At 35.9% G+C, this 18,012-nt stretch overlaps 1 long non-coding RNA gene across 1 annotated transcript; it reads left to right on the forward strand.

Moving 5' to 3' along the window:
• Positions 1 to 2,627: 2,627 nt before the first annotated feature.
• On the forward strand, positions 2,628 to 10,441 carry LOC113963806. Its single transcript, XR_003532965.1, has 3 exons — positions 2,628 to 2,714; positions 6,763 to 6,948; positions 10,317 to 10,441. It is a non-coding gene; the product is annotated as an uncharacterized LOC113963806 (long non-coding RNA).
• The last annotated feature ends 7,571 nt before the right edge of the window (positions 10,442 to 18,012 follow it).

Here is an 18,012-nt window from a genome sequence, read left to right on the forward strand (position 1 = left end):
TGCCAATAGACCTTATAAGTTGATTTCTGAGTTGAATTTTGATTTAAACATGTATGCAACTCAGTTTCAAAACTTTAGATATTTTTATGTTGATAAAGTATGCAAAAAAATTCAAGAACTACAAAGTTTTATTAGCTTTAACAAAGAAGCAACAGTTGGTTTAACGTGGCCTGTTTAGTTCTACTGTTCTCTTTTCTTGTGCAACAGTTATAATAAGAACTGAAATACAAGACTCAATATTTTATTTGCTTGAAGAAGAAGAATGGGCAAGGGTTTTTCTGCATAAATCACATGCATACGTAAGAGTTGTCTCTATCTTTTTTTGCTTTAAGATCTCATTGTGAAAACTGAGGTGGAAATTATTGCTGCCTGGCATTGCACTTCTGACTCCACAGCTACACTTTATGAGGCTTGTGTGCAATTAGCCAGTTCGTTATTTTATCCTAATTTTATAATAAATCACTTCACTCTTTTTCTCTCATCCATCATCAACTTATCTGCCCGCAAGTCAAAATGGTACCAATTATTAATCAAGGCCAGAGGCACCCGCTTCTGCGTAGGAGCACCATGTTTCAACTGTCAGGTGGCATCCATCCCAGCCTCTCTTTGTCAGCAATAAAGAAAATGAAATTGGACTAATATGAATCTCATTTCTGCCCTGATTAAAGGCCTACATTTTCCCTAGGCATTGCCTGACCAGGTCCTGACTTGTGAGATATTCAATGTTCTTGTAATGTCATTCGGACAGAGCGCGCCTGTCTCCTTAGGTCATTGTTCTTCAGATTCACTTGTTTTACATGGAATATAGGCTAGAAAATCTAGACTTCCTTTGGGGTGTTAATTAAGAGGAGCATCCAAAATTAATCAGCAAATTCACTAGGGCGAAGGGGAGCTGTCTGAAGGCCTCGATATAAAATGCACTTCTAGTACAGAGAAATGAGCCTTCGGCTATTGACAAAGAAAAAACAAGTGCACAGACGGCAATCTGACATAAAAATTCATATACGTATATAATTTTACATTCATTTTCCCTGTCAGCTTGTCACCTTTAATTATAAAGGTTGATTCGCTATTTGGCAGATCTGGAAATTGTAAACGCTTGGCCATTTGAATATCATCATATGGTCAATGTCTTCAAAAAAGAATGACAAAGGAGCATACCAGGAAGAGAACATTGTAAAATCCAAACTGAACTTCTGTGATGCTCACCTGGAAGGATTTTGCAGCTCTTGAAGACAACTCTGAACTTGGCTATAAAAGCACACAAGTTATGACCGTCCACAGAGAAAACGTATTGACAAGTTGCTAGCCCCCACAACTTTTTTACTTAGAGTAGTTTCTAATCTTAATTTCTTTAGTTCTTTTATCACTCACTGCATTCTAATGTTATCAGTGTTTGGTGTGAAGGATTTGCATAGACCTTCAGGCTACTAATGACCTTTATGTGGAAACAGCAAATTCTGCTTTGCCCAGTGAAGAGAAGATGTAAAAAGATAAAAAAAACCCAGCTAAGTCCATATCATGCAGGCACAGAGAGAAGCTTAGATAGTTAAAAATTTTAATCGGATGAGTTTGCTTGTTTTCAGCAAACAATAATTTAGAACTGTGTTTTTGTAACTGTAGGACTTTTTATTTGTTCCTTGAAAGAAGCCCACGGGCTCAGGTTGCAGAGGCTACCTGTTGTAAGTATTTGTTGTAGTTCCACCTCTCTTATTTACCAGCTGTCTCTATTTTCATGCAGTTTTTCACAAGTTTGGAATGACTTCAGCTACCATGTTTCTAATATTACAAGATGTTATAGTTTTGAACTAAGAACAGCCACATTGCTCAGAGTTTCAGGTATCACTATTGCTCTTCATGAATTGCCATAGACCTATAAAAAGTACAAAAACACTACAGACCCATGCAGCAGCACACACAGAGGAACTTTAGCTTTCCAAATCTGTTCTGAACAGTCTAATACAGAAAATGTTACTTGGGCCAGCTACTGATCCCGATAAACTTAAAATGCAAGCAGGCAAGTTGAAGGCTTCAGTAACAATGTATTTTGTACTGATTTTTGAACACTTCTCTGATGTTATGGAACAGAAAATGATGTAGTGTAGGGCTCCATATAATGAAACTTGGCGCTATCAGGTTTATTTCAAATAACTACTCCACGAGAAATAGAATATTCTGAACTGGAATGACACTCTACACTGTATCACATACTAATTTAAGATTCTGGTTCAATTTTTTTTTTATTAGATACTTTTATCCCTAAAGGGGTGTAATAAGTTAACCTTTTACCATTGACTTCTCAACTGCTGTATTTTTGAATTGTTTTCTGTTGAGGAATGAAGAACATCAAGGGTACTAAACCAACATAAGGAACTTTTTTCTTACTTGTTTTCACATGGTAGCAAAAGGGAAATATTTACTGGCCTCCTATTCCAGCTGTCAGGGCAGCTGTGCAAATGCATAGGAGAACTGTCCTCATGCTGTGGCTTACAAGCAGTTCTATTTGTGACTGTGAAATAACGGAGTTAGGTCAAAACTTGCAAGATTGAGTGTTGGTATTTATACCTTTGTATCTACAGGAAAGCAGTTAGTACACTGCAGAGTACTTGCTAGTCTTTTTTTTTAAATTAATGCCAGCCTTCATAAAATCAGTGATTACACATGAGACCTGATGCCACCTTAGAAGCTGCATGATGTCTGCCATCTCAGACAAGGTGAGACACAATCATAGTTCTGTGATCTGTTATTCCTTTTCTTCAGCTCATTTTATTTTATAACTATAAACACTACCTTTTATCTTCATTTCCTGCATCTCTGGTTCTGAGGAGAAAGGATAATTCTTTCGGATCCAATCAGGCAATCAGAAAGTCAGCAGATTATCCAGCACTAGGTGAACATGATTGTGGCTTTGGTGTGCTGTTTGTGCTCACTAAATATAAATTTAAAAGAAAAGGAGAGATAAACTGTTTACAGACATCCCATCAAAAAATTAAAGAATGAATTACCAATCAGAAAATAAATCTTTTTACAAACTTTAAGTTTCACTAAATGAACCACAATTCCGGTGGGAGTAATTTTTTATATTATATCTACAAAGAATCAATGGCACAAAGATTGTGTTGCCCTTTATCTTCCAAAACACCCTTATCCTGTCAGTGAGCAAAAGTAATCGAAACCACCAAAGATCTGAATGCCAGTGAAACTTTGAGAGAGATACTGAACTTAATTAACCAATAATTAATGCATAGTAAATTAAATTTTTTAGTAACTCAAGGCATTTCCCTAGCTATTTTTGCCTTACCTTTTTTCAGGACTTCACAGGGTAATTTTGTTACAGTTTCACATAATCAAATTCCCCAAGCTGTTCTAAAGAGATCTGTTCTGCAAGGATTGCAGTAACTCCTACCCTCCCTGCAGTCAGGTGCCTCAAACTCCTGAAAGTGAGCGCCAGGCTAGCAAGGGATACCTGCCATCTACATGCTGTGATAGAGGGTGGACTGTAATCCCAGGGGATAGACATTATTCTTTCATTACCTACCTTTATATTTAAAAATTTTAATACTGTAAGGCTGACACATTTATCATTCAAACCTCCTGCTAAAGAAAAGTGAAACCAGACACTATTTGCATCTCTCAGAATCTGTTTACAGTGTATAATTTACTCAGAAACAGGGCATTGGCTTTCTTCTTGTTTTCATAGCAACTGATTGCTGGTTTATTAAATTAATATTAATCAATAGGAATTGATTTTATGCACTACTTAAAATGTTGTTCACATCAGAATTTATCTGTATCCTTTAGAGTTGCAATGGTTTTGTTCCTGTTGTACCAGGGACTCCAAACTCCACCCGTCCTTCTACACTGAGAAGACTTTGATGCTGCAGGGAAGACTTGCCAGTTCATCCTGTAGACCCATGAGTGGAGGTCAAGAGAAAAAGGGCATTTCCCACCTGAAAACATAAGTTTTAGGACTATATCTTCACATATCAGGAGGATGAAATGGGTTGGCTCAGTTAGTTAGAGCATGATGCTGATAACACCATGGTTGTGGGTTCAATCCCCTTATGGGTGATTCACTTCAGTGGTGGACTGCCTGATTTTTGTGGGTCCCTTCCAACTCAGAATATATGGTGAATATCTGAAATATTTTTTTTCTGTGAAAACCTGGTCAGTGGCAATGGCAGAACCTTCCAGAGGTTTTGGATCCAGGTTTGCCCTCAGCAGCTTGCCAGAAGTAGTTTGGGGGTATGCCAACATTCGTGAAGTATCAGGAGTTTGGATGTATCCTTTGTAAATCAGGTGTTTCTCTGGTGGAGGCCTGCTTCATAACGTACGGGACAAAGTCGCATCTCGGCTAATGTGGAAGAGAGCATTGAACATTTTGTGCTGCTTCTCTGCAGTCCAAAATGCAGGGAGTTGTGCATTGTAGGACAGGCGAGTTGCCAGTGTCAAACCATGCAGTGACATATTTGCAGTATTGTCTCCAAGTACTTGCTGTAAGAGAAAAGATTGGCCTTTCTAAACTGAAGGTATCTAGCAGAACAGTTGCCTCAGATTTGTTTTCAGTGGCTAAAGATGTGTCATCCCACCACATTACAGCACATTAAGTATACAGGCAAGTTCAGTCTCATCTGCCCTGGGATCTGCTATGTGGTGGGTTGGTCTTAGATGGATGGCCACTAACCGCTCTGCCACTACTCTCCTCAGCAGGATGGGGTGGAGAGAAAATAAAACTGAAAAAAATCTGTGGATCAGATAAAGGCATTTTAATAAAGCAAAAGCAAAGGCCACACACAGAACCAAAGGAAAAAAGGTTTTCTTCTCTGCTTCCCATCAGCAGGTAATGTTCGGCCACTTCCCAGTAAGTTGGGCTTCAGGTTGCATAGAATTTCCTCTAGAAGACAAATTTGGTAATAACAAATGCCCATACCCCACCCCCCTACCCTACTCATCCTCCTTCTCTTAGCTTATATTGCTGAGTAGATGTCATATGGTATGAACTATCTCTTTGGTCAGTTTGGGTCTGCTGTCTGGGCTGTGTCCCCTCCCAAGACCTTGTCCACCCTGGTCTACAGATGGGGCTAATGGTGGAGAGACAGCCCTGATGCTGTGGAGCACTCCTCAGCAGTAGATGTGTTACCAACACCTTTCTATCTATCAATACAAAGCTCACCACTGTGAGGGCTACTGTGGGGAAAATTAACTCCATCTCAACCAGATCTAATACATCCTGTAAATTTTTTGGGGAATCTTGACTGACATAATAGGTTGAGGTCTACATTATGTTGGCACCTTGTCATCATCAGTGAGAGGCTTAGCTTTGCCTTGAGTTCAGGCTGTATGCTTTCAGTTAGTTTTCTGCAGCAAGAAAGAGCAAGCCATGCAAGGGGGGTGGGTAGGAATGGATCCAGAGTGCACCTTGTCTTGCAGGGCATAACTCTGGCATAGGACTGTGGTAAGCAGCCCCTAGTTCCACAACTAAAGTGCATCTAGGAGAGAGGCAATAGAAAAGGTTTTCATTCACACAGTGCAAGAGATTTGCATTCCTGTGTGGAATTTATCAGCCCTTTTCCACTGACAGACTTTCAGATATATTTCTGATATACAGTGCACTACCCTTAATATACATACATATATAAAATCATTTTCATCCTTTTTTGAAAAAATAAATTTGTAAAACCAGATATTTTTCAGCATTCATCATAAATGAAATTTATTTAACTTTAAAACTGAAGCTTGATCTAATTTTCTGAAAACACAGTTGATTTTGTTTGGAGTTTGGTTTGAACCCTGATTTTGTTCTCTTTGTTCTGTTTTCAGTTTATGAAAATTGACTGGCATCAAATGAATGAGCAACTGAGAAACTGTGGAATAGTATATTATACTATGCACAGCAGTTGGATAAAATACCTGCCAATCTCACTTCATCCTTAAAAGATATACAGAATGATATGGTTTTATTTAGGTAATGCTTCTATTGCAGTGAGACTAAAATTCTAAATTTCACTCTTAAGTAATCATTGTTAAAGCAAACAGAAGATGACTGCAAGGGGGAGCACAGCTCTGATCTATGCATGCTTTATTGCAATTGTTTTCATCGCACAAACTAGTTGCCAATACTGAGTGACAGATGTGAAACCTTGGGACTACAGAAATATCAAAATATTTCAGATCCCACCAACTCTTTGAAAATTTTAAAGTCACCACAATGACATTATTAAGTATTATAGGAGGTTGTGTTGTTGGAAATGAATCAACAAAAAAACCAAAACCAAAATCAAAACCAAAAAAACCCCGCAAAACCAAAACAAAACAAAAAACCAAAAAAACCCACACCCAAAAAACCCCCTAAAAACAAAACCAAAACAAACAAAAAAACCAATCAAAACACCAAAATCCTGTAGTTCAACTCATCCTGTTGAGTTGAACTGCAACTCAAACATAGCTAATGTTGGTCCTCATGTAGTCAGAAAACTGCTTTACTCTCTTACAAGAAACAACTGCATATTCTGGCTTGAATTGCTTGAAGGAGATCTCCAGAAAAAGAAGAGAGTACAGAATAATATCATTGGCCTAAGGATTTGGGGAAGGTGCAGTTCAAGCACTGACAGGAGGCAGTAAATATGTCTTCACCATGGGTGCAAAGACACCCAAGATGACTACTGCTGGTGAACTTGCTCAGACCTAGAAGCAGTATATCTAAGTTTGAGGGACAGCAGTCCCGAACTAATAATCACTGATGGCTTATGAACTCCTTGGCAGGGCTTATCAGCTTGTCACAGGGCTTTTTCCAGAAAGGCATTGTACAGAGGGTTCATGGCTTTATGCTGCACGGACTGAGGAGGGGGCCTCATTGTGTTGGAAATTGCTCTTGAGATGCCACTGTAAGGTGGTAGAATATTGCTGACCTCTGTAATTTACTTTCATGTACCCAACACATAATCCCTGGTAAGTTTAATGTGCCTGCAGACTTTAGTCTATATCATATGTTTTCTCTAGCATGTTTCTGAAGGAGTTGAACTGAAAATGCTGGGCTTACTGAAGTGTATACAGCATGCTGCAGGAGGGTTTTCAGCCTGACTCCTTGCTTTGGAGCAGGGGGAGCTGCAGGACTTGGTTTCAAGAAAGTTAATGGCTGAATACTACACTGTTGAGGGAGTTTCACAGGGCTCAGAGAGCCATTTACATCCAAGAATTACTATACCCTGTGTTCATCTAGCTAGAAGGCACTTTTAGGCTGCATCATACTCACATTTTGGTTTATATTCCCTTGTTTTCCTCATGTTACTGTGCTTCGTTTTGTTCTGCAGTTTAGTTTGGTTTCTGCAAACTAGATGCCCACAAGATGGATTTCAGAGAAAAGTGAGGTTCTCCTCTTCAGATGTTCACCGAGTGTAATATATGCCCTAGCGCAGCCATAAGCATTTGGACATTGAGTAGGTGACTTTGAACCACGCGTGCAATGAGGATGTTCAGACCAGGATATCATACTAAACCTGGATGGAAGCAAAAACTTTGAACCACATAGCAAGAGCATTGACTGCTTTGATCTACTGATTTATTCTTATCATACTGAATTATTTGCTAATGTAGACACAACCTTAATCCTCCTTTTCTAATCACATACTAAGTTCACTAACACTGAAATGCAGATGAAAGTGCTTCCTTATGTAACGTTAATAAACCAAGTTCCACTTTAATCAGTAAGAGTTCAGCCTTGTATTGTAGGGTGCTGAGATTGTCCCATAGCAAACTGTTATTTAAAAAAAAAAACAAACACCAAGAGTCTGAAAAATCTCGAAGTCTGTGAAATTTCAAAGAGCCACCTCCTGAAAAACAATGATGGAGACCTTCTTTTCTTCACTAATCATAAAACTGATTTTTTTGGTGGATAAAAAAAATTGACCTGCTTTAATGAGTTCACTATTATCTGAAGCCATTTTTCAAATTTAATCTAATGGAAAGTCTCTGGGATACAGATGACAAATCCAACATTGCTTTTGTATATTTCCATTCAGGTTTTTAAAGCAACATCACATACTACCTTTTCCTAAACAAAACAGAAAAGAAATGTGACCTGATTTTTTCTTATTGAGTTTTTTTTTGAGAATATGCTTATTGTGCAGTGAATTGTGAAATAGAGATTTAGGAAAACATCAGTACTTGGGAATATACAGTTACTCCTGCAGAACAGCTCACATCAAATATCACCCCACCCACCTTCCCAGAAACCCCTGGGAAAGGGGTGAGAAAATGCCAGTTTATTGATATCTTGTTTACCATAACTATTTCATACCTTTTGGAAATGATTCCATAGGAAAAGCCTGTGTCAGATCACATAGAATTCTGGTCCAAAGCTTCCAAAACAGAAGATATTATGACCCTCAAAAAGAGAAGATTATTTTAGATCATCCCACAGATATTTCAGGTAAAGTGAGATTAAGCACCTGCACATCCTTTGGTAATGGGATCTCTCCTGTAAATCATTTGGTGATCCAAATAAACATGACAGTGGTGAAACAATATCAGTATCTAAGGAGGTAGTTCTAGCCAGGACCCCACTAAGCATAGGAATGTCTTTGTGAATGCTAAAAGTGACATTTATAAGCTACCAGGTGAAACTGCTAAAAATAAACATTACCGTGTTTCTACTTAAAAAAAATACTCTACTTTTTGAGGCAGAATTTGCTTTTTGCTGTCTGTCCACAAAGACATTTGCGTGTTGGGATAAACAGCAATATTACAGTGTCCCTAAGCTTATGAACTGTTTCCTCAGTGACAGATGAGAAAAGTAAAGCTGAAGTAGTTAATGTGCACTTCTGCTAAGCAAAAAAATCAGGACAAATACTTAATTAGTTACTTCCTTAAATATTTTCCTTTATGGAGAGAATGAGCATATGTACACACTTCTGCATACATATACATAAAAGAGTAGAACTCTGAAACTTTCCCTTAGTGCAGAGAAAAGCACTCTTCCTGAAATACTGCCTGATTTCAAATTTTGTTTCTTTTCAAACCTAAACAATATTTGGAGAATGTTCAGTTGTACAAATTAACACCATCAAGAATTTTTTTTTAAGCCAAAGGTCTAATTTTAATGGTAATATTTCACCTATAAAAAGTGAGGATAACAAGTTTGTATTCATACAAAGGTGTTAATTAATGAAAGACAAACCTTTGCCAGTTATTGACACATTCCTCTGTAATCCTGTTATGTGGAACATTCTAATGAAGTCATAGTTTATTACTAATGATCTAGCTTTGTTTAAAAAAAAAAAACTGCGAGGGGGAGGGGGATTGAAATAATTTATTTGCTTTGGTGTATTTTTTATCACAGCAGGTAAGAATGCTGCATTTTGACTGCCACATTGTATGCAGGATGAGGGGGTATGACCTCAGAAGCAGCAACAGAGAACTGGCTCTTTCACACTTCAGCACACACTGCTGTGAACCAGCACTTTGGTCATATTATCCGCCTCACCACAAAGCTGTCCGCTAATTATCTCTGAATACGAATTTTATTGAACCTTAATTTTCAGTAATGGGGCCTGATAGTTTGAGAAGAAAGACAAAAGAAGGGTCCCTTTGTTTTTCCCTCACAATAACCTTCTAGTGCTGGAGCTATGGCAGAACTCATTAAACTTGAACAATGAGTTGAAATATGATCGTGTTATTTTTGTCCCTGCCCCCAAACTAGCCTGGTCCTGTCTGCCAGCTTGTCCATCTGTCTAACGATATGGGAAGAGACACCGATTTTGTAGTGGACACTGTTACAACACATTCCCAAACTCCAACCAAATCACTGGAAACATGAATCTGAGCAGAAAATTGATTCTTTTGTACATGTTTGGCAAGATCTCATGGCAAGCTTAGCAGTGACTCAGGTGCTATGGGTTGGAGATTTGAAAACCCTGATTAAACCAGTTTAAACGAAAGCTGATTTGTGTTTGAGGTGACCTGTGGGAAAAGATCCACACTAGCTAGAAACACCTATTATTCATCCAAACTGTGAGTTAAAGGAAACCTAACACTAAAAAAAAGTATATGCAGCTAATTTGAAAAAGGAGTGTAGGGTTCTGCTCAGCTGTGGGTTGGTTGATGTTTTTGTACTGGCTTCAAAATTCAGCCATCACAGGGCATCTTCCACTGAGCAATGGAGCTTTTGAAAGTTTATTGCCTTTGAATCAGGGATTTTTGCCATAGTTTTTTCAATCTCAACTGAACATAGGGCTGAGCAGTTGTGCTGTAGTTCTTATAGTAAAATGCTTCAGGATATACATGAATGCAGTTGAAATTAATGGATTACTTTCTTCCAGGATTGTTGTATTGAGTCATTGCAATGGCAATTTCGATTGCTCATCAACACTTCTGTCTCTCCTGAGCAGTGCTTATTGTCTATGAAAACCATCAATGTATTTTTTGAAGATATCTTCCTCTCAAGCTTTCAAGTACCTCCTTCAAGTACCTTGTCCAAAATATTGTTTCAGACATATTTCATACAGTTTTGTGGGTGATATATTTGTGGAAAATTTACATAAAAAACTAGGGATCAACATCTGTTGTATCCAAGAAAAATCTTAATACTGTCCATTTTAAGATTCTCATGTGTACCTGGAAATTCTTATATAGCTTAGTTTTTAATTTCTCTTAATTTTTGATGGAGAACATACCACAGCCAAGGCAAATATTACAAGTTCTATGATTCTTTTCCTTTATATTCAGCCTAAATTTTCTTTCTGCTAGGTGCTATGCAATTATTCCTAAGTTAAAGTCACCAATGTAAAACCAACTTGCATGCACAAACCAATTAAAGGATAAGTTTCTAAACAAAATAATGTAAAGGCAGCCCCCTCCTCCATCTCTGTGCCCTCACAGGGAATTGACAAACACATAGAGGTACATAAACTCGTGTCTAGCTAGGACTGGAAGTCTGCTGAAAAAATTACAATTTTGGAGAGTCCAGAAAAAGGAGATTGTTTCAGAGGGATTATAAATACATACGTATTTATATTTTTATACGTTTATGCACAGACATCCATATACACGTGCATGCACATACACATACATACTTATATGAAGCCCCCAAAGCACAAACTCATTTCATTTTGACTTAACCTATTCAATTAATTTTTATTTAACATTTCATATCAAAACAAATAATCTATTCTGTTAATAGCATTGCTATTTTTATTGTCCTGAGTATTTAAAGGCTGAAATGATGAGTAGCTTTACATTACCTCAATTTATAAAACTGAACATCTGGTTAACACACTGTGATTGCAAAGATTTTGGTTTCCAGTGTATGAAAAGATACTCATACTGCAAGCAATGTGTACTTGCCTTCATTTAATTGTAAATAAATAAAAATAAAATCAGAGACACAAAAATATTTATTAATAGGCAAGAATTGAGTGCCCTTCAATGATATAACTTTCACAGACTTTTTCCATCATATAGAACGTGATTCTTTTGTCATTTCCACATTTGTCAGTCAGTAGTAATTACATCGAGGTCAGCAAAGAGACCAGTATTGAAACTGGCATAAGAATACAAACATCGGGAACACAAATTTCTAAATATAGCATTTGGTTAAACTTTTAAGCTGCTTTTGCGGAATTTTGAAGCTTTTTAATGATCTTGTCTTTTATTACACTGATACAGAAATCTTTTCTTGGTCTGTTCACTGAATGCCAATTTGATTCAGGGAGTTGTACTTCTATTAATTTTATCTTTCTTTTAGTTTTGACATAGTAAGTGAACCATACGGAAGAATGTCAGTCTGGTATTTGAGAAAGAGTGGACTAAGAAATAAAAAATAGCCTTGATCTGTGATAAATGTGCACTGAAGGAATTCATCCAAACAACAAAAATCACATTCATCATGACTCCTTTAAAAGATTTTATTTGTGCTTCATTTTTCAACTAAATAAAGTAGTGAGTGGAGAGTTTGTGTGCAGCTACACATCTACTCTTAGAGCTGGCTGTGTGAACCTGTTTGCCTGCTGGTGTAATATCTGGCACAAACAGTGCCCCTGATAGCTAATACCAGAAATGTAATTTGTTTACTGTAACAGGCTCTGGTCTTCCAGTGGGAATCCTTGGATGCCACTGGGAGAGAGTGAGACAGCAGAGGAATGTACTGTATATTCAGACAGATGTATAGTGGATACCGTATGTTCTTTTCCAACAACCGCTACATTGTTGTATTACAGTTCAAATTCCAAGCATTCAAGGATGTAAACGTATTAAACAATGCATCTATTTGTGCAAAGCATTTTTTATGAGGGGCATCCATGTGCTTTTAATCAGTTTCATGCTGAGTGAAAGAAATTGTTAACTATGCATTAAAAGAAGGTTTGGTGAAAGTTATTTTTCCTCTATCTTCTGCATCCTAATTCAATGCTTCCCCTTGCTTTCAGTGATAATATAAGCAATCTTCTAGCAACATTCATGAGGAAAGTTTGATGTGGATTTACACTAGTGGAGCTACATTACAATGGGTAGATTTAAGGTATTATAAAATGAGTTTTTGGATTTGTTACAGAGGTATGAAACCCCTAAGACACAGACAGATAGGACTTCCAACATATGGCAACCACTCTTATTATAAAACAAAACAGTGTTAAGTCAAAGTACCTGATTACAATTCGCTAGTGCTATGTAGCTCTGATAGCAGGCTTATATTTAATGCCACAGAAACAATATAATTTATTTTTCTGTCTTCCCTTATCCCTTCATTATTGGGTTTGTAGGCTTTGAAACCTTAAGCAAAAGGACAAAATATAAATTATAGAAAACATCAAAGTATAGTGAAACCAAACGACATTCCATACGATCCTTACAGAGATATCTAACACATTTCTTATGTGCAGTTTGGTCGAATTGCTATTACTGCAGAGCTTTAGTCGTTATAATTAGTAATCTTTTGGGAGCTATGGTAGCACACTTACAATGTCAAAAAAATTTAATTGAATACAATAGTTAACTTGACAGTGTAAAAATTCATTTGATAATGATTTAAGCTGGCTGAGATTTTAACCCATTATAAAAGGGATCATTAGGGAAAAAACATAGCTATATAATTTTACTCCATGCTGCTTCTTCAGCTAAGTTTGTTTATAGATTTCTCTTATATTACCTTCTTTGACATGTAGATTCTGGAGGTAGAGCATCTAACACCACAACTACTCACATCTACACATTCACTACTAAATACAATTTTTGGTGAACATCATATATCTAAAGCATGCAAATTAAGCAAAATGTGACTGTGATGGACACGTCAAAAGAAAAATCACTAAGCCCTGTAGCCTAATAAACAAAATTCCGTTTGGGAAATGAATTGACTGACAAGCAGTTCCTAACAAATAAATGCACATTAGATTCAGATGCGTACCAGAGTATCAAATAACTAGATAATTTATCACCAGTCAAATTTAAAACCATGTTTTCTTGTCTTGGTCTATGGTTCCCATGCACTGCTATCTTATTAACAAGTCTTTAATTCTCGTACTGACACACAAAAGTGTTGTACTCTAATGAACTGTCTGCTCCTTGCAGAAATCTGGTGGTAATGTAGGATGTTAGTTACAATAATGATAATCTTTAGTATTTTTAGCCTGTCAGAACCTGCACAGCCAACAACAACCAGTCTTTTACTAAAACTCTACCTCATCAAACTAACTTAATTAGCAATTCAACTCCTTATTTTTGTTTTGGATTCCCCTCTGGCTACTAATTAAAGCTTAATCGAAACTGCTGAACTGAGGTTGTAAAGAATTCATTAATATTAAAATTAGCCCCAACAATTTTTTTGGGCTGGTGCAATTTGTATTTGTTACTGTCAGGGCTTGAAATTCAGTTGAATTGTTAAGAAAGCAGTACCAGAAATTTGCTGTATACTCATATTATAAGCAGAACAAATACGATGAATTCCAATAGTTGAACAAGTAATTCATGTTTTGACCATGCACAGTTCACATTACTTGCGTCACTGTTTAATACCAACAGACAAAATATATTTTCAGATCGTTTTTCCAAAGTCATCCACATTTCTTTATCCCATTAAGTGCTTTCATATTTTGGATAAAAGGGAATAAAAGGCTCTGAAAAAAAATGCAAAGATTGATTTTATGTATTAACTTGACAAGATTAATATGTTTGAAAAATGAACAGATTTACCACTTCACTTTGATTTTTCCACTTTTCTTAACATCAAAGATTACTCCAGCTGCAATAATGGTCATTCTGAAAACTAAGATCAACTGAACTATGAGCTTCTGTAAAGGACATTTTTTTGCTGGTAACCTATATCTCATTGAAATATTTTTTTTAATAAGAATGTAATACATTATTTTTTAAATTAAAATGAGCATCTCTGCTCTATAAATTATTCAAATATATTCTTTTCTTAACTCAGTTTATTCTTTGTAATGAGTTAAAATGTATTTTTAATTAAATTGTTTAGCTTACAATAAGAAATGAACTTACATTTGAGTATCACTACTCTCAACAAGATGAGTAAAAAATTTGTGTTTGTTTTTTGTAAATTTCATAGAAAATGTAAATAATAAGGGCAGTCTTTTTATAGCAGATAAAAACAATTTTCATAATTCAAGTTCACTTTTCATTTTAACTTTTATGCTTTAATATTTTTATCGGAACATGTATATTTATTTTACCCTACAGGAAATTTTTTCAAGAATGTTTATAGGAAACAAACTTGTTGGGACTAAAATATACAGCAACTAATACTGTTTAACATATTTTATTAAATATAAACATTAAGATTATTTATATAATGCAAAAATTTACAAAAATATACATGGAAAATTACATATGCATCTAGGTTTCATTTAAATAACATTTATGACAAAACAATCATGCACATATTTAAAAATCAACATATGTCCATTTTTTACTCACTGACTAAATCAACAATGGCATACAAGGCACACAATTTAAAATCTTGGTGACAATTTCCATGAAGTTATTCAAATACAATTTGACTTCTGACAAGAGGATGTAATTTATAAAACAGAACATGCCTATCAGTGGAACCTAAATTTGCATAATGAGGATACTTTCATTTCTGCAAGCACAGTTTTTGACATCCCAACTTGGAGCGCTGGAAGAATCTGGTGAAAAATGTCAATATACATAAGCAGAAAAATGATGAATAAAATACCCGTAACATTTATCTGATTTGAATAAACAAAATAAATTTTGCTTGCAAAAAGTAATGATTCTGAAAACTATAATAATGTGTTACCTAAATGTGTAGAAGCCTAGCACTGCCTTTAGCTGCAATCAGCCTAATAAAACTAAGGAAGGTGTTCTGAGTTTATCATTAGCTGATAAAAACACTGTTCTGACATTAGTATTATGCACTTTTTAATCAGTGTTTTGATTTAATTATCTGTTGTATTTCCTATAAATATACCACAGTAGTAACAGAAGAGTGAAAACTAAAAAAAAAAGCCCTTATCCTTTCTTTGCTTGTTAAACTTGAAATTGCTTGTTAACTTGGTCAGCTGAATAAGAGCATCCATCATTCTTGAACTGGAGAAAAAAATGCTCTTTGCCCTCCACAAATTATTTTGAGTTGTCATTTCAGGTAAACATATGCTTAGAGTTTAAATTCAAAGAATTCTGGAATAAATTTGCTTTAATTCAGCATCTCTTACCGACCCCACCAAAGAGGATAGTATCAGATGACAATCAAAACCAAGTTACCTTTATGTTTAAAAGCTAGAATGCAGGCAGATTGCAACGTGTCTGTTTCAGGTTTGCTTAAGAAAACCTGAACTGTCAAGAGAAAGCTGTAGAAAAATACCTTTAATTAAAAAAAAAAAAAGTAACACAAAAATATATTGGAAATTATGGCTTTCCTTTATACAAGTTACTAATAGCATCTTCCAGAATTAAAACTAAAGGATACAGTCTATTTTTCATTAATCTTGCTGCTTATTTATAGCTTACTAAGTCTCTAAATTTTGAAATTTTGCCTGGGTTCCTTTTGTTTTTGCTGAGCTTCACTTTATGGTCTCTCTGATATTACTATTGAACTGTAAATATTCCAAAGGGAATTGCTTCAAAACCAGCTGTTTCACTTACAATAATATATAACTTGTATATAAAATATATGTAAAGACTCTGAGGCAGAGAAAAATTTTGCCAGCCTTCGTTGCTATAAAATCTAAGAACACAAAATAAGAACAGAAGAATAGGGAAAAACCTTAAATACAAAACAAAGCAAGGAGGCAAATCTCAGTGCAAAGTATCCTTTTAATTCTAAATTATGCTTGTTTTTATTCAAACTAAAGAACTAGACCATGGTTCTGAAAACAAATTTTTCATCATATGCTTTATTGAGGCTGATACTTGTCACACACATACATCATTTATAAAAGTGAAAGAAGACCATGCCACCTTTATTTATTTATTTAAGACACTAGCCTGACAAATAAATACCTTTATTGGGTGATTGATAAATATGGCTATAAACCTAGCACTTTTGTAATTGAATATGCTCTAAATAATACTTCTTATTGCAAGAGGTATTGAAAATGTTGCCTGGTATGGTTCAAAGCAGAACTTGGAGGTAACTGTGACTTGTGACTGCCAACTGCAAAAAGCTTGATGCAGATAAAATAAAAATTATTCAATTTCTGTCACATACTGTGAAAGCAAAATAATAAATACAATCATAGAACAAGATCACTGCCAGTATATTCAAGAAAATAGTAATTGCTTCTTATCTGTTCTCATCATTATCATTTTGAGATAAGTATGTATTTTATAAACATTTTCAGCTAAGAAACTTCACCGCTTCTCTTTAAAAATTCCTTTTTATTATCAGTGTAGTTTCACAGGAAAGAAAGAAGCAGCTTGCTGTTCAAACAGCTGAAAAGGAAAAAAATGGGTTTCAACATTGCTTTTGCATCTTTAATTTCTTTCAATGCTTTGTACATCGTGAATATGTCAGTTCAGCAGATATCTCATTTTCAATTGCTAACATTTTAGGTACGATAGGAACATACACGGTAGCTTGATGTGTGGGAGCATTTGTGTGGTTGGGATGGGAGCTTGCTGCAATACGCTGTGATGTCTGTGCATCCATGGTGAATGGGATTGGATAAAGCTAAGCTCTTTGGCCCTCTCTCTCTCTAGGGCAGTATATGTTTATCCTGTGTTTATCATACAAATTCCTTCTACACATAAATACACTGAAGTCTGTATTGCATGTGTTTAGAAATTACTTATGAAGTGAAATACTGATTTTTAAAATTAATATGTTACTCAGATATGAATTTTTTTCATTCTGAATTTTCTCAATATCAAATGATCACAAATGGAGCTCTGTAGCAGCAGGTTACCTGCTAAAACTAAACCCTAGCAGCCCTCCCCTTCCCTAGTTTTTTACAAGGACCATCCCCACTCCCACAGCTTACTCCACACTCAGAAGTGCATTCAGACATAAATGCATATTGCTTTTAATCTCATTTCTGCAACAGATAAAAATATCCAATATGCTGGCATATGTCTCAGATATATTCACATTTGGGAAGGCTGGGAAAGACCTACAGACTTTTCACTGAAAAAGAAGCTCACAAACATTTTAAAATACACTCTTGTCACATTTCAGCTGGTAAATTCAGCAGAATAGGAGAGGACAGCCATGTTCCAGAACATAAACCTTCTTCAAAACCAAGGCAAAACACAAACACCGTGCTTGGACAGGAGGGAAATCTGTGCTCCCTCTAATCCCTTACTGACTCTGCCTGTTCTCTTGGAAAACCCACAAATACAAACTGAGGCAAAATTTGGTGGCATATTAAAACTAAGGCAGAGGAATGTTTAGGACAGCTAAGGCAGAGAATGTGCCTCAACCTTCTTGGGAAATATTCAGATACTGTTGTTCCAGAAGAGTGGGAATAGAGTTCTTTCAGCAATAGCTAGTAGCAAATCTGAAGAACTGCTTGTTGCCAAAAGGTGGGAGCAAATGAGTGA

Source organism: Neopelma chrysocephalum, unplaced genomic scaffold (assembly GCF_003984885.1).
Source record: "Neopelma chrysocephalum unplaced genomic scaffold, ASM398488v2 Primary Assembly neopelma1_25, whole genome shotgun sequence".
NCBI classification, from domain to species: Eukaryota; Metazoa; Chordata; class Aves; order Passeriformes; family Pipridae; genus Neopelma; species Neopelma chrysocephalum.